Source organism: Bos indicus x Bos taurus, chromosome 7 (genome assembly GCF_003369695.1).
Source record: "Bos indicus x Bos taurus breed Angus x Brahman F1 hybrid chromosome 7, Bos_hybrid_MaternalHap_v2.0, whole genome shotgun sequence".
NCBI lineage: Eukaryota > Metazoa > Chordata > Mammalia > Artiodactyla > Bovidae > Bos > Bos indicus x Bos taurus.
The window spans coordinates 32,787,492-32,810,533 of record NC_040082.1 but is presented as its reverse complement, the minus strand read 5'-3'; positions in this window follow the sequence as shown (position 1 = coordinate 32,810,533).

Here is a 23,042-nt window from a genome sequence, read left to right as displayed (position 1 = left end):
ATTCTAAACTTCTAAAATATGGACAGTTCATTGTCATTTGAAGACTCTAATTGAATTTTTCTCTGGGTGTAAAGCAATAAAGTAATTCTCCCTTTCCCCAGCCCCTGCAGTTGAGGACTGAAATTCAGGTGACTAGTGTTTGTTACTAGCTACTATTAATATTTTATTCAAATATTAATGTTTTCAGTTTTTTTCAGATGTTTTCAGTTTTACAGTTAGAAATAAAGTAAATGGAGTGACTACAGCAACAAAAAAATCTAGTTGTTTTGTGGAAAGTTCTTTGCTAAAGGGTTCAGGGGTGGAATATGAAATTTAATGAGTGTAAATGTCAAGTCATACATGTGCAGGGAAAGAAGAGCTAAGTTCAATTTAAATGGCAGTGAATTAGTTAACGGGGGTGAAGAGATAAGGATAAATAACTAGATCCGACGTTTGAATTCTCAGTGCATTATACAGGAACCAAGAAAGCTAATAAGAGGCTGACTTTTACCAAGACCAATATATTATCCCAAGGATATTGTACTCCCTTGTTTCATGGGAATTAGACCAAATCTGGAATGTACAGTGAAGCTTTACTGCTTCTTTTCTTTTTTTAAGAAATGTATAGTGAAGTTAAGAAGTTTTATGTAGACACAATTAACTGAGGCTTGCATATAACAAAGTCATTATTTCTCAAAAACATGCAAATAATTAATTTGATGAGGATTTAAGTAGTCTTTAAAACTGAGCTAGGATAAAAAATGTAAATAATTTACCCAAAAGTTTTTTTTTTTTAATGTGAAGCTAAAAAAAAAATATAAGTGAAAGTACATATCCTGGTGATAATAGTTGAGTTGTGTTTAATTTCAGTTTTATACAAGCTGTTTTAGAATGTTGCATGCATAACTTTTGGCCAAATAAAATAAAAAGTTGGCCTCGTAGAATGTGCCTATAATATTGATAGTTCATTTGAAATGTATCATCCTTCATATGTATTGTATTAGTCAACATAAACCAATATTTGAATATTTGTCTTGGGTGATACTCTTCCTTATATTATGATAATATGGTATAATATATCATATTATATTGTTGCTTATATCACTAATATGATATAAGCTACAAAATGTCAAAAAAATTGTTTTTTTATCTTTTTCACAGCTCTTTCTCAGACTTCTAGAGCTGTGCATGGCACAGAGCAGCTGCACAGTAACCATTTGTTGAATGAATGATTGAATAAATGAATGGGGTCCTGCTTCCCTATCACCCACGTGTTCATCAATGGTCTAGATTTTCTTGTCTTCTTTCTTTTTAAAAATTTGAACAGAACAGGATTAATGTTAAAAAAAAAAAGATTTATAGGAAATTAAAAAAGACGGAGTAAAAGATAACACTGAAGAAAACGCTAAGGCTGAGGGAGAGTAGTCAAGGAAAGAACAACTTTTGGGAGAGTGAATCCCGAAAGTTTAGGATTCTGGCTCATTGGCAAGAATGTGGTTGTGGCCCATTTTGGGGTGGAGAATTTGACTGAGTTGTCCCACATCAGAGCAGGTCCACAGTCCTTGGGCAGAGGCTGGCTGGGTGCTAGAGAAATGCTCTGGGTAGTACCTGCTGGGGGAGCTGCTGAACTAACAGGAAGCAGTAGCCCACAGACCACCAGGAAGCAAGCTGGGGAGCCACAGGATCTAGACTTTCTTTCTGATGAATTTCCATCAGTAGCACCGTGTGAAATTATACAAAGTAGACAAGGGAGGTATGCTGTGTCACTGTGGCCCTCAAAGAATTAGAAATTAGATTCAGGTTGAAATTTAGGTACCAGCGTTAAAATTCCTCTTGCCTGTGTTCCAAAGAACCTTAGTTATCTAATCTCAGTTTTCTTGTCTGTACATAGAACTCTTTTGAGGATTAAATGAAATAACCTATACAAGTGCCTAATATCATATCTGATCATAGTAGGCCCTCAATTTGATTATTCTCTCTAGTCCCCTTTTTGTTGTTTAGTCACTCAGTTGTGTCTGACTGTTTGTGACCCCATGGACTGTAGCCCGCCAGGCTCCTCTGTCCATGAGATTTCCCAGGCAAGAATACTGGAGTGGGTTGCCATCTCCTTCTTCAGGGGATTTTTCCTCACTCAAAGATCGAACTGACATCTCCTGCATTGGCAGACTGATTCTCTACCTGTGAGCCACGAGGGAAGCCCTAGACCCCTTATATGACCTATTCACAGTTTCAACCAGTAATAACGCAATTAATTCATGCCCCTATACCTTGCTATACCTAATAACAAATAAATAAATAAAAGCAACCATTCTAATTCTGAAATAATCCCAATTCCTTCTCTATCATCTGTGGGCAAATGCTCTTTGGCTAAGCATACAGCAAGATGTTGCCTGGAATTTCTACTACAAAGCACTTATTGCTGTTTGTCACATCTTAATTTTCCAAAACAATTACCTATAGCTATAATCTAATTTGATCTGCACATCCATCCTTACAGGAATCAAAGAAAAGGCTGTGTTTCCTGTCCTCATTTAAAACATGAAGAAACTGACCCCCAGAATAGTAAATGATGGCTCAAAGATAGTAGCAATAGAGAAAAAGTCAGTGTCATCTGAGGGCTGGCTCCATCACTTTGCAGGTAAAATCACCATGTAGTAGAGTGATTTTTCAACTAGATTTTTTTTCTATTTTTCCAGGTATCTGCTTATTTGTTTTATTTTGGCACAAAGACTTTTTTTGAATGAAATATTACAAAAACATCTGACTTTGAAAGAATCAAACTGAGCTGTTGTGGTCAAGGTAGGAATATGGAAAGAGAGTCCAGTCCTTGGACTTGCCCTTCTTAACTTCTACAATTGGCCCACTAGGTAAGAGGAAGCAGCCTGTACCTTTAAATAATCAAATTTCTTATTTAATTAATAATGCTCACTAAATGTTATAAAACAAAGGAAAAAAACACCTGGTTCAACTTCTAAGGTCCCTTGCCTTATCAAGATTTCCTTCTTTGAAATCTGCCTCTGCCACAAATCATACTATCCATTGACTTCAGTCTATTGTGAAAGATTGCTTTTTATTTTTTTAATATATTACTTGGGTAGGCTACAGTGAGATCTACTCTCTTGTTACTGAAGATGCTGAATGCACACTCTGAGTGCAGTCAGGTCTCAGACACAATATAGAATGGACACATAATTTAAACCTCTTTTAAGATCAGAATAGCCGTATAACTGCTTTTGACCTAAGATGGTATTAATTTTAAATTATTATTTTTTAACTCCTCTGGCTATCCCTCTTCCTCACTGTGTCTGCCATCTAACTTCCCAAATCAAAACTTAATCCTCTGAATGGAATGAATTTCTTAAAATGAGTCTTAGCTCTTAAGTGGTTAAGTTGTACCTTTGGGATCTCACAGAACAGTATCAGTCATCTTATGTCAAGCAAAAAATAATGTCTAATCTTTGACAGAAATGAATTACTTCATATAGGACAGCTACATTCGGTCTGATACTTGTTGTCAGGTTTCACAGGGAAACGAGGAACTAAGAAATAGATTTCATCAAATTCGGAGATGGGAGGAAATGAAATCTTAGCAAAGAAAACAAGTTATGCCTCTGAAATGAATTGTATGAGCAAGAAGATATATCAGGTGAAAAGTGAATGTTAAAATCCTTTGCCAACAGATGACATAAAGCATTTTGGACAGATATTTAAGGGCAGAAAGTCTTGATATTACAAGTTCATAAAATATTCATGTATTCAAGAAAACTAAATGATCTCTAGATTTGGGAATTGCTTGTAAATATTCTCTAGTTTTAGCAATATTTTTTTTTTCATGATACTCCTATTTCTTTCCATGAGCTGCCTATTTGATATGAGACTAGAAAAGGAAAAAAGAAAAAGAAAAAACCAAGGTTGTTGTGGAAAGTTAATTCTTGAATGTATCTAAAGAAACTTCTCACACTTCTTTATCTAGATTACTGCAGATTTAAATACAAGGACCACATGGACTGTCTTGCATCAGCAAAGCATGAAAGATCACATTTGTCAAAAAAAAAAAGAAGGCGGCAAGAGGGCCAGAGAACTTAGGGATTAAGGGTAGGCAATGGAATCTTTCAACTCAAAGTCACTTCTCACCATCTGTTTGTGGTAGGTTGGCTGTGACAGAAATCATTACTATCTAGAGGCTGTTCAGTTGTCTCCTAGCTGTCAAAGGCATGGCAGTCCTCTTCTAGCTCTTGTTAGACAGATGTCCATATCACACAAAACCTGTCCTGATTAGCAGCCTGTGAATTTATCCCCTTAGGGCAATGTGAGACTTTTCCATCTCTGCCAACGTGAGAGAGAAAATGCTGCTTCAGGTGCCGTCTAGAGGCAAAATGCTTCATCTTCGTCTTCTCCAGGAAGATCATTTGGAAATGGATACTCTGCTCTTTTAGCCTTTCAAAAATAGTTGACTCCCCAAAGTTAAAAGACCTTAAAAATGCAGTTTGCAAAATTTAAATATATAAACTTCTAGTATTCCTTACACAATAGAACATGCTAGTTTTGGAGAAAAGTATATTTCTTGATCTCTGTCATCTCAAACCTTAAATTTAAGGAGGCAGTAGCATATACATTGTTAATCTTTGTTTATATGTAACATATAGGGATTTTCACAAAGTTAATACACCTATATGAAAATATGCCACGATCAACATCCCCAGAAAGCTCTTCTGTCCTTCTCCTCTTAATTCCTAACTTTCCCCAGAAATATCCTGTAACTATGCTCCATTACTGTTGGTTTGGGGGATGATTCACTAATATAACTTTCCTCTTGATGAATTATTCTATTATAACTAGCAAAATGAAAATGATAGGAACATTTGAAGATGAGATTTACAACCTTGAGGTTTGGGTGACCTCTGGCCAAAGGTTGTTATGGTTTGTACTTCTTTTTAATGGTTTCATCTCATATTTGTCTGTAGATGAAGGTACCAAAATGAGGGAAAGGATTAAATGCAAGGCCTTAGGCCATAAGGAATAAGTTACCCAGAACCCTGCTAAAAGAAAGGTGAAGTATAATTAGCTCTGCATCAAAGGTAGTGTTTTATTTCTACCATTTAATCACTTTATAATTTTAGGTGAAATATTGAGCTCTTTGGATTTCAGTTGCTTCAGTTATAAATGGGAATACTAGTAACAACTTTCTAAAGTCATTTTCATGGGAGCTTCCCAGGTGACTCAGTGGTAAAGACTCTGCCTGCCAATGCAGGAGACACAGGTTCCATATCTCGATCAGAAAGATCCCCAAGAGAAGGAAATGGCAACCCACTCTAGTATATTTGCCTGGGAAATTCCCACGGACAGAGGAACCTGGCAGGATACAGTTCATGAGGTTGCAGAGTCAGACACAACTTGGTGACTAAACAACAATAAAATCACTTCATACTACCATCTGTGATTCTAGAAAGAGTCCAAAAAAGCATTTTCCCCCACTTTATACTCTCTTATCACTAACTCTGCTACAAAGTTGGAGGATTGGCTCTTTAGATGGTTGCATAATGACCAGTGGTAGATGGAAACTTCTCATGATGCCTGTTTTGAGCTGGGGGATGCAAGATATGGGAATGAATCTCTCTTTATGCCAAGGTCACAGCCAAAATGTCTATTTTAGACTATCTCAAGTCATGAGGCTACACTTTGTTCATTCTTAGCAAATATCTTTGAGAGGTAGGATACAAACTTAATCTTTTGCATTATACAGATAAGAAGCAAAATCACTGAGAACTCAAATGATTTATGAAGTGGCATGTACAAGTTAGAAGAGGAAAAAAAGAAATGTGGCCTCTTGTCTCCTCTTTCAGCATTCTTTTCAAGGACTTTCTGTTGCTCCTGGACTCATATGCACTTTTGATAGTCACTAGTATGAATATTGGAGAGACTGTATTCTGCTGAATATAGAATGTGAAAAGACAAAAGGGTCCTTTCTTATTAAAGCCTTGACCTCTGGTGTTCAGTTTTCCCAATATTAAGTGCATGGGCAAACTGCTTAATGGCAGAAATGTCACTGCCGGAACTTAAAAGAGGTTAATCAATACTAAGCCTCAATCACAATTTTACCATGATGTTTCCAAACACTGGAGTTCTCATGGAGACTTTTACATATTCACGGAAATTCTTCTAGAGCATAGAGGTCAGGCTCTTTAAATTGTCTAAGTGTTGTCAACCATCAGCAGGTCCCTGTAGATTATAAACAAGGAACAGAGCTACTGTCCTCCTGCTTGATACTTGTTTTCCCTGAAGAGGCCTGGAGCTGCTGGCTGAAATGTCAGAATAAAACAAGACTTGCCTGTTTTTAGATTCAGTTCATACTGTTTCCCTACTTTTTAATCATATATCAAGATCTTAAACCTGCTACCTTTTGAAAAGTCCCAAGTTATGGAGAGTTGTGGTCAATAAATATGGAATACACTTAATATATTGTAACATAATGTGTTGTTTGGTTTGCTTATTATAGAAACATATAATTTTGTTGTTGTTCTTTTGGGTTTTGCTTTTGCCTGTCCTAACCAGTACATGTGATTAGATCCTTGGCCATAAAAATGAGCATAATACCAAGGGTTGTAGAAGGAATTAAAATAAATAAAAACATAATAGAAATAAAATTGTGAGATGTCAGTGTCCTAACCAGAAATTTCATCTCTTATAATATCCATGCCTCTATCACATGATCTATCACATGATCAGAAAAAAATGTTCTATCACATGATCAGAAAAATGTTCTATCACATGATCAGAAAAAAATGTAAGAAAAGGAAGTACTGCCAATTTCTAGCTCCAAAGATGAATATGTTGAATAATAGAGAATAAGAATTGGAATAGCTTCAACTGCATCAAGGAAATCATTAAATCAGTGCTAGCTCTTATGTTGGGTAGATGATGGTTTAGTGAAAATGTAAGTAAAGGTGAGAGTTTGAGTTGGAGGCATAGATAACGTGGGTACTCCATTCACTCATGCAACAAACATTTATTGATGCTTTTATGTGCTAAGATCTGCTCTAGATCCCGGGGATGAAGTAGTGAGCAAATGTTTGTGGAAATTGCATTCCAATGGGAAAAAATAGATAATTTAAAAAATGTATATGTCAATGTTAACTTGTATGAGAGTTAAGAGCCGGCAGTAGAAGTAGCTGTAGCTCATAAAGCATAATTATACACGTCCTGTCTCGTGTTTAGTATCTAGCAGTTAAAGTGTTAGTCACTCAGTTGTGCCCAGCTCTTTGTGATCATATGGACTGTAGTCCACCAGGCTCCTCTGCCCATAGACTTCTCCAGGCAAGAATACTAGAGTGGGTAGCCATTTCCTTCTCCAGGGGATCATCCTGACCCAGGGACCGAACCCAGATCTCCTGCATTGCTAGTAGATTCTTTAGCATCTGAGCCACCACAAAGCAAGAGAGTGAGCCATGTATATATATCTGGGAAAGAGTGTATAAAGCACTGGCATATAGCATATGCAAATTCACCGAGATGGGAATATTCCTGATGCACTTCAGGAAGAATACAAAGAGCAGTAGATACAGTGAATCATAAGAAAGATGGTAGGGCATGATGTCAGAGGTGGGAGGGCGTCCAGAACCCACAGTACTTTAGAGGTTATAACAAGTATTTTGAGTTTTACTCAGAGTAAGGTGGAAGAGTGTTAAAGTTTTAAGCGATATTTGTTGTCAGATTTGCCTTTCAAAAGGATCATTCTGTGAGACTGGATTGTTGGCTTCCCAAGATAGAAAACAGGGAGACCAGTATGGAAATACACTAATTTTGGTGATAATGTAGGTGGTTTCAACTAGGTGGTAGCAGTGAGAGTGGATAGATGAAGCTTGGGTCTGAGTACTGAAAAGGAAATCTGAATGCCTTGGTGATGGATTGAGAGTGAGATGTGAGACGGAAGACTCAGGATGGTACCAAGGTTTGTGGCACAAAGCAGTATAACATGGGCTTGTCATTTACCAAGTTAGAGAAGGTTACAAAATAAATTGGTTTGGAGAACATGGGGGAGACAGGTTTAAGTGAACCATGATTTCAAGTTCAGGCAACCTAAATTTGAGATCCTATTAGACATCCCAGTAGAGATATCGAATCAGGGGCCAGAAATATGAGTTGAGTTCAAGGGTCAAGTCCAGACTAGTTTATCAACCTATAGATGAATTTAAGGCTATAGATCTGAGTTCACCTAAAGCAGTAAGCAAGATGGTAGACTAAGCAAAGTTATTTAGTAAAAAAGGTATAAATCATAAGTTATCTCTAAGGTCCTTTTAAGCCCTTTTATTCTTTTAAATCTAATACAAATTAGTCTTTAACATAAATTTGAAATCTATTTATAATATATTCTTGAGAATATATTATAAGTGTATTATAAAGTGTAAGTTCTTGAGAATCATCTCTGTTGTTGATCACACTTCAGACAGTGAGTTATAGTGCCATTATCTGGACTTTACAGAAGACCTGGTTAGAACATTTTTCACTTAGTCTTGTGTACACAAATAGAACATTGTCTTCTGTCCATTGTTCTTAACCCCCCTTCAATTGTGTGACATTCTTTCATCCATTCTCATAAGGTTGCTTATCAGATAGTACACTGCCCTTACAGTGAAATACTGATTAGTTTGTAGGAGTATTTTCTAAAGTTGATAAATCAATGTACAAAAAATACAGCACCTCATTTCAAAAGAAAGTTAGCCAAGCCAGTATTTTTCAAAGCACATTCCAAATAATACTCATTCTCAAGGATTTAATTTTGGAAAATATTTTGCTAAACAGGTTTCTATACTGCAGGATTTCTCAAGGCCTTTAATAAACTAATCTAATAAGCGTTGAGACCACAGAATATAAAAGAAACTATATGTATTTTTGTTGTCTTGGATTTGTTTTTGAATTTTTTTTGAAGTACTTGTCATAGGTCCAGTGTCATGAAGAGTAAACTTGCTTATTCAGTGGCTAAAATGCATAGCTATTCAGTCTACTTTGATTTGAAATAATAAAGGTGTCAAGTATCTCTACAAGCAGTAGCAAAGAATGGACATTATGCTTTATATGAATTATTCCATTTATACATATAATGTGTATACTGAAATTCTCCCCATGTTGCATATGCAGGAACAGGAATATAGAAACAAGAAGTAATAGCTTGTTCAAGCCACAGTACTAATTGATATTAATTGCTGCAGTTTCAACCCAGAGCCTTTCATTTCAGAGCCAGCTCACCAAATCAGTGGTTCTCAAAGTATGGCTCCTGGACCACATGCATTAGTATCATAAGTGAACTTATTAGAAATGCAAATTAAGTTCCATGAATCAGCAATTCTGGAGATGGAGTTCCATACTCTGTACTTTAGCAAACCTTCTAGGCAATGCTGATACACACAGCTTATGAGAATCACTGGCTTAAAGCAGTGCAATAAACAGAAATATTAGGTTGGTACAAAAGTAATTGCAGTTTCAGACCATGAATTTTAAATCATTATAACCAGACTCAAATATATCTTTATTAATCAAAATAGGAACCATTAGGATCAACACATTATTGCCAATGAGAAATAAGTTGGTTTATTCCTGTAGCATAAAACTCCATGGAAAGCATTTTCTGCCTTCTGCTGGTTGTGGAAGCATTTTCCCTTCAAGAAGTTAAGATGTTTGGAGAAGTGGTAGTCGGTTGGTGAGAGATCAAGTGAATATGGTGGATGAGGCAAAACTTGGTAGCCTAATTCATTCAACTTTTGAAGCATTGATTGTATGATATATGGTCAACCATTGTCAGGAAGAATTGGGCCCTTTCTGTTCACCGATACGGGCTATAGGCATTGCAGTTTTTGGTGTATCTCATTGATTTGAGAAGCATACTTCTCAGATGTGATGGTTTCACCAGGGTTCAGAGCTATAGTGAATCAGACGGGCAGCAGACCACCAAACAGTGACCATGAACTTTTTTTGGCACAAGTTTGGCTTTGGGAAGTGCTTTGGAGCTTCCTCTCCATCCAGCCACTGAGTTGGTCATTGCTGATTGTCATATAAAATCCACTTTTCATCTTATGTCACCATCCAATCCAGAAATGGTTTGCTGTTGTTGCACAGAATAAGACAGATTGACACTTCAAATCAATGACTGTTTTTGATTTGCAGTCAGCTCATGAGCTCACCTTTCCAATTTGCTACAAATGTCAAACAAGCATAGAATAGTCAATGTTGAATTCTTCGGCAGCTTTTCCTGTGGTTGTAAGAGGGTCAGCTTCAATGATTGCTTTCAATTAGATATTGTCAACCTCCAATGAACAGACACTATGCCCCCCATCTTCAAGGTTCTCGTCTCCTTTGCAAACCTTCTTGAAGCCCCATTGCATTGTATATTCATTCGTTAGCAATTTCAAATGCATTAGTGATGTTGTGAATTGTCTCTGCTGCTTTATGATCCATTTTGAATTTAAGTATCACTCAGATTTGATTTTTGTCTAATATAATTTATATAGTCTAAAATATGTATGAAATGGTGACTCAGATGGTAAAAAATCTGTCTGCAATGTGGATGACCTCTGTTCAATCCCTGGGTTGGGAAGATCCCTTGGAGAAGGGAATGGCTACCCACTCCAGTATTCTTTTCTGGTGACTTCCATGTAGAGTCAGTCATGACTGAGCAGCTAATACACTTTCAGTGTTGTTAACCAAAAAAAAAAACATAAAGCAAGAAATGAGAATTAAAATGATGTGTAACATAACCACACTTATTTAAGAACATATTCCAGGATCAAACAACCAAGGCAACAAATGCAAAACCACAAGTACTTTTGCCCCCATCTAATAATACTTGTGTATTGTAATTAAGTCCAAGAAGGTGACTAGGTTAAAAGGAAATAATCACTTATCTGTTCTAAATTAGAGATTTCATCTTTTATTAATATTATAAATCAGAAATACCCATGGTACTCCTAAACCACCAAGATGACCTTGAATATCCTTAGGTGAGAACAGATGTAAAAGCTAATAAAAGCACCACCGGAGATTTTATGCATTTCCAGAATTGGAATATGTAGAAGTCAATTGGGTGAGGGGCACACTTATTGGCTATTCCATATCAATGCTTTCCAAATTGATGTGCTTTAAAATACCCAGGGCATATTGTAAGTATTTAGATCCTGGTCCAGTCTTTAGTGGGTCCTGAGATGCTTCATTTCTATTAAGCTCCCAGTTGATGGTGATATTGTTGATCTGAAGAAACACAGGTTAAATATCAAAGGCCTAATTCATTCTTTGAATTTCTCATTTTCTCAAACATTATATTTAATAATTATAAAATTAAAAATGGATTTATTTAGAAAACCTCTCTAGAGAATTCTAAGTACTCTGAGTGCAACACATTAGTATTTTATGCTTTATCTTTTGCTGTTACATGATTATTGATCAGCCATCTTGGTCTTCTAGGAACAGGTTTAGAAAGTAGAAAGGTTCAGTGCTAAACTGAGTAAATCCCAAATACTGGATGTCATCTTACAAGGGTATGTACATCTACCTGTTATAGAGTGACCTTATCCTAATCTAAAAGTACATTCCAGTCAAGTGACCGCTTCTAGTGTTACCCTTGTATGTAGGAAGATGAGGAAATGGATTGGGTTTGCAAACGTTTGTTGCCCATTGATTTTTGATGACTTACATGAGTCTAAGTTTCACAGACTGACAGGTGGAGCCACAATCTGAACTCAAGCAGTCTGTCTCTTGAGCCCTCAATCCTAACCACTATGGTAGGCCAATTACTCCTCTATGCACTAAAGTATAATAAGTTTCCCCTGTGGCTCAGGTGTGTTAATAACTCAACTTTTATTTATGTTAACTTTTCATTGTATCTTTCACAAATTATATTTTGAATGATTCTATGTGTCTTTTTTAAGTAAATAGAAAAAATATTTGTTATATGTGCACATGGAAAAATACTATTGGGATATATGCTGCAAAAGAATATGGTGACCTTCACCTATGAAATATATATTATATATTTATAATGCATAGTAAATTGTATATAATTAATATGTGTATATATATATATATATATATATATATATATTTGCTAGTAAAATAAAGTGTAAGAACTCCTACTTTCCCTTACAGCCACAGTGTCCTATTAAATTTTTTTAAGATCCAAATTCCTACTCATATATCTTTGAATTCTTTTTAAGATCAAATGCAGAAATAGATGTTTTTCTGGAACTCTCTTGCTTTTTCCATGATCCAGCGGATGTTGGCAATTTGATCTCTGGTTCCTCTGCCTTTTCTAAAACCAGCTTGAACATCAGGAAGTTCACGGTTCACATATTGCTGAAGCCTGGCTTGGAGAATTTTGAGCATTACCTTACTAGCGTGTGAGATGAGTGCAATTGTGCGGTAGTTTGAGCATTCTTTGGCATTGCCTTTCTTTGGGATTGGAATGAAAACTGACCTTTTCCAGTCCTGTGGCTGCTGCTGAGTTTTCCAAATTTGCTGGCATATTGAGTGTAGCACTTTCACAGCATCATCTTTCAGGATTTGAAATAGCTCAACTGGAATTCTATCACCTCCACTAGCTTTGTTCGTAGTGATGCTTTCTAAGGCCCACTTGACTTCACATTCCAGGATGTCTGGCTCTAGGTCAGTGATCACACCATCGTGATTATCTGGGTCATGAAGATCTTTTTTGTACAGTTCTTTTGTGTATTCTTGCCATCTCTACTTAATATCTTCTGCTTCTTTTAGGTCCATACCATTTCTGTCCTTTATCAAGCCCATCTTTGCATGAAATGTTCCCTTGGTATCTCTGATTTTCTTGAAGAGATCTCTAGTCTTTCCCATTCTGTTGTTTTCCTCTATTTCTTTGCATTGATCACTGAAGAAGGCTTTCTTATTTCTTCTTGCTATTCTTTGGTGCGGATCACAATAAACTGTGGAAAATTCTGAAAGAGATGGGAATACCAGACCACCTGATCTGCCTCTTGAGAAATTTGTATGCAGGTCAGGAAGCAACAGTTAGAACTGGACATGGAACAACAGACTGGTTCCAAATAGGAAAAGAAGTACATCAAGGCTGTATATTGTCACCCTGTTTATTTAACTTATATGCAGAGTACATCATGAGAAATGTTGGACTGGAAGAAACACAAGCTGGAATCAAGATTGCTGGGAGAAGTGTCAATAACCTCAGATATGCAGATGACACCACCCTTATGGCAGAAAGTGAAGAGGAACTAAAAAGCCTCTTGATGAAGGTGAAAGTAGAGAGTGAAAAAGTTGGCTTAAAGCTCAACATTCAGAAAACGAAGATCATGGCATCTGGTCCCATCACTTCATGGGAAATAGATGGGGAAACAGTGGAAACAGTGTCAGACTTTATTTTGGGGGGCTCCAAAATCACTGCAGATGGTGACTGGAGCCATGAAATTAAAAGACGCGTACTCCTTGGAAGGAAAGTAATGACCAACCTAGATAGCATATTCAAAAGCAGAGACATTACTTTTCCAACAAAGGTTTGTCTAGTCAAGGCTATGGTTTTTCCTGTGGTCATGTATGGATGTGAGAGTTGGACTGTGAAGAAGGCTGAGCACCGAAGAATTGATGCTTTTGAACTGTGGTGTTGGAAAAGACTCTTGAGAGTCCCTTGGACTGCAAGGAGATCCAACCAGTCCATTCTGAAGGAGATCAGCCCTGGGATTTCTTTGGAAGGAATGATGCTAAAGCTGAAACTCCAGTACTTTGGCCACCTCATGCGAAGAGTTGACTCATTGGAAAAGACTCTGATGCTGGGAGGGATTGGGGGCAGGAGGAGAAGGGGACGACAGAGGATGAGATGGCTGGATGGCATCACTGACTCGATGGATGTGAGTCTGAGTGAACTCTGGGAGTTGGTGATGGACAGGGAGGCCTGGCATGCTGCGATTCATGGAGTCGCAAAGAGTCGGACACGACTGAGCAACTGATCTGATCTGATCTGATCTGAAGATCAAATAGCTTAATACTGAAAGACTATGCCTGATCACAATCCACCCTATTCCTTTTAAAACTCTCCTTTGAAAATCCTTTCATTTGTTTTTTTTCAGCTGCTCAGTCATGTTCAACTCTTGTGACGCCATGAAATGCTGCATGCCAAGCTTCTGTGTCCTTCACCGTCTCCCAAAGCTCACTCAAACTCATGTCTCTTGAGTCAGTGATACCATCCAACCATCTTGTCCTCTGACATCCTTTTCTCCTCTCTTCAATTCTTCCCAGCAGCAGGGTCTTTTCTAATGAGTTGGATTGGCTTTGCCTAAATTCTATAGGTCATTTGAATGGCAAGCTGATAAACGAGTGCATCTTAATATCAAACTTAACGTATTGGAAACAGAATTAGTCCAAGGGAGGTCTAGGCTATTTTATTTTTAAATATTTAGTTTAAAATTGTTTTATATTCTGATATCACATCTTCATGAGCTCTTAAGACATTGTTAAGAATTTCACCAACACAGAGTGAGTTTCAAGTCCTATTCACAGAACCTAGATTTGAAATGACTCCAATAGGAGATAAAACTCTTAAAACAGATATATTTTAATATGCATTTTAATATATGTTGATATCCTATATATGTATGTATGTATGTCAATGTATAAAGGATATACTAGAAACATTTTAGAAAAACAATATGTCACTATTCCTTAAATTATTCTTCATAATCCAGATTATATTTATCACTCTAGTCATTTTCTATTAATACATCAAAGCCTTAGTTGATCCATTTGAAAACACATATAGTAAATTTAAGCAAGCTAAAATATTAATAGAGAGTATCCTAAAATGGACTTTCAATTAAGTTCTCTATTTTTTCCATGCAGATGATAAAAATTACATTATTCAGTATGGCCATTTTTTAAAGTTCCTTTAAACATTCATCACTTAACCAAATAGCCAGAGAGTTCCACTAGAATACTTTTCAATGCTGGTTAAAATACTTTTTAGAAAATTATGGCCTCTCTATTCAACAACAGGGGGAAAAAAAAACCAATAGCAGTTAAGTACTTAAAAGGAGATGTGCTCTGTGTTTTGCATGGATTTTCTTAATTATTATTCATAGTAAAGCAATAGTCCTCTCAGTCCAACCACATTCTTCTTGCCATGCTTGCTGGCTTAGCCAGTGTGACACCCCCATTCTCTGAAAGTAGCATCTTAATCTCCTTTTCAGGCTTCTTCCTTCTCCTACACTCAAACTTATAATTCTAGCCCATGTTATAGACTGAATAGTCCCCCCAAAGTGATAGATCCAAATCCTAACCTGTGAAAGTGAATTTATTTGAAAATAGGCTTTTTTCAAATCTTAAATCTTACTCATAATAATTAAGATTATAATAATTAAGAATTTTAGATTGAAATCAAGCTGGATATAGAATAGGGGTGAAATTCAATGCCTGTCGTCCTTATAAGAGAAAGGAGAGAGAGATTTAAGACCCAGAAAGCTAAAGATTGTGTGAAGACAGAGGCACAGATTGAAGCCATGTTGCCACAAGCCAATGAATGCCAGGAACCAGGAGTTGGGAGAGACAAGGCATAATTCTCCTTTTGGAGCCTTCAGAGAAAGGACAGCCATGCCAATATCTCACCTTTTGACTTCTGGCCTCCAGAAGAGAGAGAATACTGTGAGAGAACATTTCTCATAACCAATTACTACAAACCAGGTAGCCTAAAAAACAGATAGTTGTACTCTCACAAAATTCTCTTCTGATATACCCATGCCTTTTTTCTCACTTTTCCTTTTTTCCCTATCTCCTCAGACCATATGTGGCAAATATATGCTGAGGAATCAAAAGTTCTGTTTAGAGTATAAACCTCTTGTATGCGCCCAAGATGTCTGTCTGCTTTGTGTTTCTACTCGGCTGACATCTTAGCACTCCACAGTGACATGTCCCCCCCAAAGCACTTAATTATTAGCTCCCCAAAAAGAAAAGTCAGGTTTATTTCTCAGTCTACTTTATGTCAATTTGTGTCAATAATATCTCCCCCAAGCTTCTAGGGAAATCTGGAATCATTATTTTCTTCTGTTCAAACTCTCTCCCCACTGTATCAAGACTCCTGTGCATTATACATAGTTCTCAAATTAATCCATCTCTCCTAATCTCCATTATCCTACACATGTGTTCAGTTTTTACTGAAACTTCCTTCCCTTTTGGTTTCTTTGGTTTCTTGTCTCCCTTCAGTTCAGTTCAGTTCAGTTCAGTCGCTCAGTTGTGTCCAACTCTTTGCGACCCAATGAATTGCAGCACGCCAGGCCTCCCTGTCCATCACCAACTCCCGGACTTCAATCAGACTCACGTCCATTGAGTCAGAGATGCCATTCAGCCATGTCATCCTCTGTTGTCCCCTTCTCCTCCTGCCCCCAATCCCTCCCAGCATCAGAGTCTTTTCCAATGAGTCAACTCTTCGCATGAGGTGGCCAAAGTACTGGAGTTTCAGCTTTAGCATCATTCCTTCCAAAGAAATCCCAGGGCTGATCTCCTTCAGAATGGAATGGTTGGATTTCCTTGCAGTCCAAGGGACTCTCAAGAGTCTTCTCCAACACCACAGTTCAAAAGCATCAATTCTTCAGCGCTCAACCTTCTTCACAGTCCAACTCTCACATCCATACATGTCCACAGGAAAAACCATAGCCTTGACTAGACGGACCTTTGTTGGCAAAATGATGTCTCTGCTTTTGAATATGCTATCTAGGTTGGTCATAACTTTCCTTCCAAGGAGTAAGTGTCTTTTAATTTCATGGCTGCAGTCACCATCTACAGTGATTTTGGAGCCCCAAAAAATAAAGTCTGACACCGTTTCCACTGTTTCCCCATCTATTTCCCATGAAGTGATGGGACCAGATGCCATGATCTTCATTTTCTGAATGTTGACCTTTAAGCCAACTTTTTCACTCTTCACTTTCACTTTCTTCAAGAGGCTTTTTAGTTCCTCTTCACTTTCTGCCTAAGGGTGGTATCATCTGCGTATCTGAAGTTATTGATATTTCTCCCAGCAATCTTGATTCCAGCTTGTGTTTCTTCCAGTCCAGCATTTCTCATGATGTACTCTGCATGTAAGTTAAATAAGCAGGTACTCAAATTACATCTCTCTAAAAATGTAATGCTCAAAATTCTCCAAGCCAGGCTTCAGCAATATAACTTCCAGATATACAAGCTGGTTTTAGAAAAGGCAGAGGAACCAGAGATCAAATTGTCAACATCTGCTGGATCATCGAAAAAGCAAGAGAGTTCCAGAAAAAATATCTACTTCTGATTTATTGACCATGCCAAAGCCTTTGACTGGTGGATCACAATAAACTGTGGAAAATTCTGAAAGAGATGGGAATACCAGACCACTTGACTTGCCTCTTGAGAAACCTGTATGCAGGTCAGGAAGCAACAGTTAGAACTGGACATGGAACAACAAACTGGTTCCAGATAGGAAAAGGAGTACATCAAGGCTGTATATTGTCACCCTGCTTATTTAACTTATATGCAGAGTACATCATGAGAAACCCTGGGCTGAATAAACCACAAGCTGGAATCAAGAGTGCTGGGAAAAATATCAGTTACCTCAGAAATGCAGATGACACCACCCTTATGGCAGAAAGTGAAGAACTAAAGAGCCTCTTGATGAAAGTGAAAGTGGAGAGTGAAAAAGTTGGCTTAAAGCTCAACATTCAGAAAATGAAGATCATGGCATCCAGTCCCATCACTTCACGGCAAATAGATGGGGAAAGAATGGAAACAGTGGCTGACTTTATTTCTCTGGGCTCCAAAATCACTGCAGATGGTGACTGTAGCTGTGAAATTAAAAGACTACTTGGTAGGAAATTAAAAGACTCCTCGGTAGGAAATAATCGTTACGACCAACCTAGACAGTATATTAAAAAGCAGAGACATTACTTTGCCAACAAAGGTCCGTCTAGTCGAGGCTATGGTTTTTCCAGGCTATGGGCATGTATGGATGTGAGAGATGGACTATAAAGAAAGCTGAGTGCCAAAGAATTGATGCTTTTGAACTGTGGTGTTGGAGAAGACCCTTGAGAGTCCCTTGGACTGCAAGGAGATCCAACCAGTCCATCCTAAAGGAGATGAGTCCTGAGTGTTCTTTGGAAGGACTGACGTTGAAGCTGAAACTCCAATACTTTGGCCACCTGATGCAAAGGGCTGACTCATTTGAAAAGACCCTGATGCTAGGAAATATTGAAGGCAGGAGGAGAAGCGGACGACAGAGGACGAGATGGTTGGCAGGCATCACCGACTCAATGGAGATGAGTTTGAGTAGACTCTGGGAGTTGGTGTTAGACATGGAGGCCTGGCATGCTGTGGTCCATGGTGTCGTGAAGAGTCAGACGTGACTGAGCGACTGAACAGAAAAGTGAAAACTGTTATTCTTAGACTGGTTAAGAGACTTGCCTAAGATCACACAGCTAGTACAGGACAAAATCAGATCTATGGCCACAGAGTCTACACTCATCCCAGTTGTGTCATCTGCCAAAAAACTGCCTCAGAGTTTCAGCAGTCATTCCAAAGCTCTCTTGTTAATGACTGATTTTTCTAACAACCAAGGACAAACCATATTTAAACTTAGACAAGAACACAAAACTCTAATATTATTTTTACTTCCCTGGGAGTCTTAGGATAGGAACTAATGACAGTACTTTGTTGGAAATATTTTGTTAAATGAAATTATCCTTTGTAAGATATATTGTCTTGATTATCATTTAAATACTGACATCATCAGATTTATGAGGTGGACATATATATGTACACTTCTGAAAATTGATACAAATGAAATACCTCAAGTCCTAATAACCAAAGCAAATGTATAAAACTTTGGATTCAGCCAAATTCTTTCATTGCTATGAGTCTTGAATTGATTTTTGTTATATAATTGTGTTGATGTGATATTTACTCAGCTCATGTGTTTTGCTTAATTTTTTGTCAACTAGCTGTGGTACTCAATTGTTGGTTAAGCAGTGGTCTAGATGTTGTGAAGGTAGATTTTAGGTGTGACTTACTCTTAAATCAATAGTCTTAAGTCAATAGTACAGTAAAGCAGCTGACTCTCCCTAACATGGGTGGGCCTCATTTAACAGTGAAATACCTTAGGAGTGAAAAATGAAATACCCCAAGGAGGAAAGAATTCTGCCTGGAAACTGTCTTTGGTCTCAAAACTGCAATTTTCACTTTGTCCTGGGTTTCTAACCTGTTTGCCGACCTACAGATCTCAGACTTGCCAACCCCCACAGTCATATAATCCAGCTCCTTAAAATAAATCTTTCTTTCTATATATCCATACATCTTATTGGTTCTGCTTCTCTGCAGAACTCTAGCATGCCATGTTACACTTATATGAAGGAACAGCTTCTAACAGTTTTACTTCTCTTTTTATTTTATTTGTTAAAGCAGTTGTGAAAATGTAGTGAGTTTCAAGAAAAGGAGAAATATAATTCACCTCTTGATAGGGAATGTCAAGGTTCTGGAAGAGCATGGGAACTCCTAAACAGGCAATATTGCCAAGGTCATTTTTGTAAAATACAACCTGACATATCAAGTGTCCTGCTTCGTGATTCTTTTTACTCTTATTGAACCAAATACTTCTGTCTTTTTCTCCTTCCTACAGAAATTTCCACCTCCTCTGTGAAGATTTCATTGATCAATACTTCCTCTTTTTTGACATCATTTATTGCTTATCATCAGTCATTTGGCATTTAAATACCATCTAATATATTATGCTCTGTAGCCAAAGGTCATAGTAGTAAAAAAAAAAAGGACTCTGGAATTAAGAATTTGGTTGAAACCCACCTCTGCTATATCTTAGCGGGACAATTGGCAAATGAATTAGTCTGAGTTTTAGTTTTCTTGTCTGTAAAATGGGAAAATAATAGCATCTTCCTCATGCCTTAAAAAATAAATGAGAGAAGGTTCATAAAGAGTATTTCATGATTTTAGCTAATATTTTTTCAGCATTTTCTATACGTGAGGTTTGCTGCTCTATTCAGCATATGATTCAAGCCGCATGGCATTATATAAGCATTTGAAATCTGTTTTGTTAATGTGGCATGGTCAAGATACCTAATCTTTGAACAATTTAAAAGCTGAACTTTGAGTTCCTAATTATGGTTTATTATTTTTTCACCAGATTATGATGTCTCCCTTTTGTATGCCTGCTATTATGTCTATCCATTGTAGCTGACTGACTTGTTAAATTAATGAATATTCATTTTTTTTCAGCTCTACTGAGTATTATTGACAACTGAAATTGTAAGATATTTAAATTATGTCATAGCAATTTTATATATGATAAATTGTGAAAGGATTCCCATCATCTAGTTCATTAACATATTTATCACAGGGTGTATATTTTGGTGAGAACATTTAAGTTCTCTTAGCAAATTTCGGTTACATAATCAGTATTATAAACTATAATCACTATGTTTTGCATTAGATACTCAGACCTTATTCATCTTACAGCTAAAAGTTTGCATTCTTATATCAACTTCTTCCTAGTTCCCTCATCCTTCAGACCCTGGCATCTATTTCTCTGTGTGTGTGTGTGTGTGCGTGTGTATGTCAGTCACTCAGTCATGTCCAACTCTTTGCAACCCCAAGAACTTTAGCTTACCAAACTCCTCAGTCCATGGAATTCTCCATGGAAGAATACTGGAGTGGGTAGCCATTCCCTTTTCCATTTGATTTTCCTGACCCAGGAATGGAACCCCAGTCTTCCGCATTACAGAAGTGATAGTTTCTAAAAATAAGTGATATTATGTAGCATCCATCTTTGGCTCATTTTGCTTAGCATAATGCCCTGAAATTTGATACATATTATCACAATCCCGTTTTTAATTGGATTTTGGCACCCCACTCCAGTACTCTTGCCTGGAAAATCCCATGGACGGAGGAGCCTGGTGGGCTGCCATCTATGGAGTCGCAGAGTCGGACACGACTGAGCGACTTCACTTTCACTTTTCACTTTCATTGGAGAAGGCACTGGCAACCCACTCCAGTGTTCTTGCCTGGAGAATCCCAGGGACAGGGGGAGCCTGGTGAGCTGCTGTCTATGGGGTCACACAGAGTCGGACACGACTGAAGCAACTTAGCAGCAGTAGCAGCAAGAGTGTTATTTGGTTATTGAGTTGTGTGAGTTCTTTCAAGTCCTATTTATAACAAATTGCAATGAATATTAATCATATAGTCACACAAATAATATGACTATGTATATATTTCAAATCCCAACAAATAATTTAAAGGAATCTTAGAAATCTTGCTGATCTTAAGACTTGATAGAGTTTATGAAATGAAATCAACTGTGTTTTATAGATATGTCTGGTGTTCCCAAGGATCTTTAGTAATGAAAGCCATTCACTCAAGATTTGTCATTATTAATACATGATACCCTAGGATTATATTAAATTTATAGACTTCTGTACTAAAATTTCTGTGTTTCTTATTAAATAATACCTTTGCATCAGACATATATATACACACCTTGGTTGTTGTGCTCCATTTAAATTAAATAGAAAATCATGTGGTACAAGCAGAAAGGTTTAGGAACATTGTAGTAATAGAGATTTTTATGCAGTTATCATTTTTTCACTTGTTTGGATGAGCTGGATCCTAGAACTTTGAAAGAGGACTGAATTAGTATTTCAAAATACTCAAAAGAATTTTGGCATTTGACTAAATGGTGGTATTATTTGCCACCACCAGCTAGTTTTTCAACATGGCTGAATTTTAAGCATGTCATCTGTGAAACCTATATATTGCACAGATGACTTCTAAGGATCCTTGAAGTTCTAAAATTTAAAATCATAGACTACAGTCTAAGTAAAACTACTTTTCTTTGCTCAACATGATACTTAAAAAATGAAATGAGCTGTTAGTGCATATAAACAGTAGGACTTATTAAAATAAAATTAGAAATAAAGTTTATCTTAAAAAATAATCAGAAAACTGTCCAAACTGGAACCACATTCACATATTACCAACTAACTGGAATGGAGTACTGGTTTCTCTGCTATAGAAAGGGTGTATCCAGATCAGGTTACTGGATGTTGTACTCATTAGCTAATTTGTCTCTGCATTAATATGAGTTTGAGTCTCCAATTCTGAGAAAATGATCATCTTTCCTTTCTTATATCACTTAAAAAAATAGATCTATTATAACATAATGTATAATGTCATAATATCTAACTTCAAAAATATAGACTTCTTTTTTTAACATATCCAAATGTAGGTGTAGGAAATGTACGAGTACACTTGCAATGCTGGTTAAGAGCTGTAGACTATCAAATCAAATTATTTCCCTAAGTCACTTCAGTGAAATACTAGTAGAGAAGTTATGCATGTCTTCTAATAAGATGGCAGATCAGATAATCAGGTAAGTCCTTTTATAATAAAATATCTAGATCTTCCCTGGGAATGGAAGTGAAAACGTATATTATTACTATATTGCCGGGCTGACACAAAATAATGGAAAACTTTTTGGCCCTGTCCACCACACATCTACAAAAAAAAAGATCATAAATTTAAAGTAGATTCATGAAGATAGGATAGGTTTAATCTGAGGAGAAGAACGCCTAAAGCAGTGCACAGTTCAAAAAACTAGCTCTTTGGCTTTAAACAAGGTGAAACAGTTGAAACAGAGATTATTTCTTTATATAAGTATCCTCAATATATACTCAAAGAGTACCAAGAAAATAGCATTCATGATTTCTGGCAGAAGAAAACACAACTAATTAGCATTCACTGAAATAAGTTCAAACAAATATGAGATTACCACTTAAGACCATAAAATACACAAAGGAGCAATGCCCATGAATGGAAGTGAACAGACATAATTAAACCATGAATTTGTATATCTTGAATTTATAAGGCACAAAACCCTCAAATACTATGTAAAATGCTTTGATAGAATCCAAAATGAGAAAACAGTAAAGGTTTTCAGAAAGTGAGATTCTACTGAAAATGGAAGATATAAATAAAATGCAACTCAAGAATGAAAAAGAAAATATTTTAAAATAGGAAGTATATAGAATAAA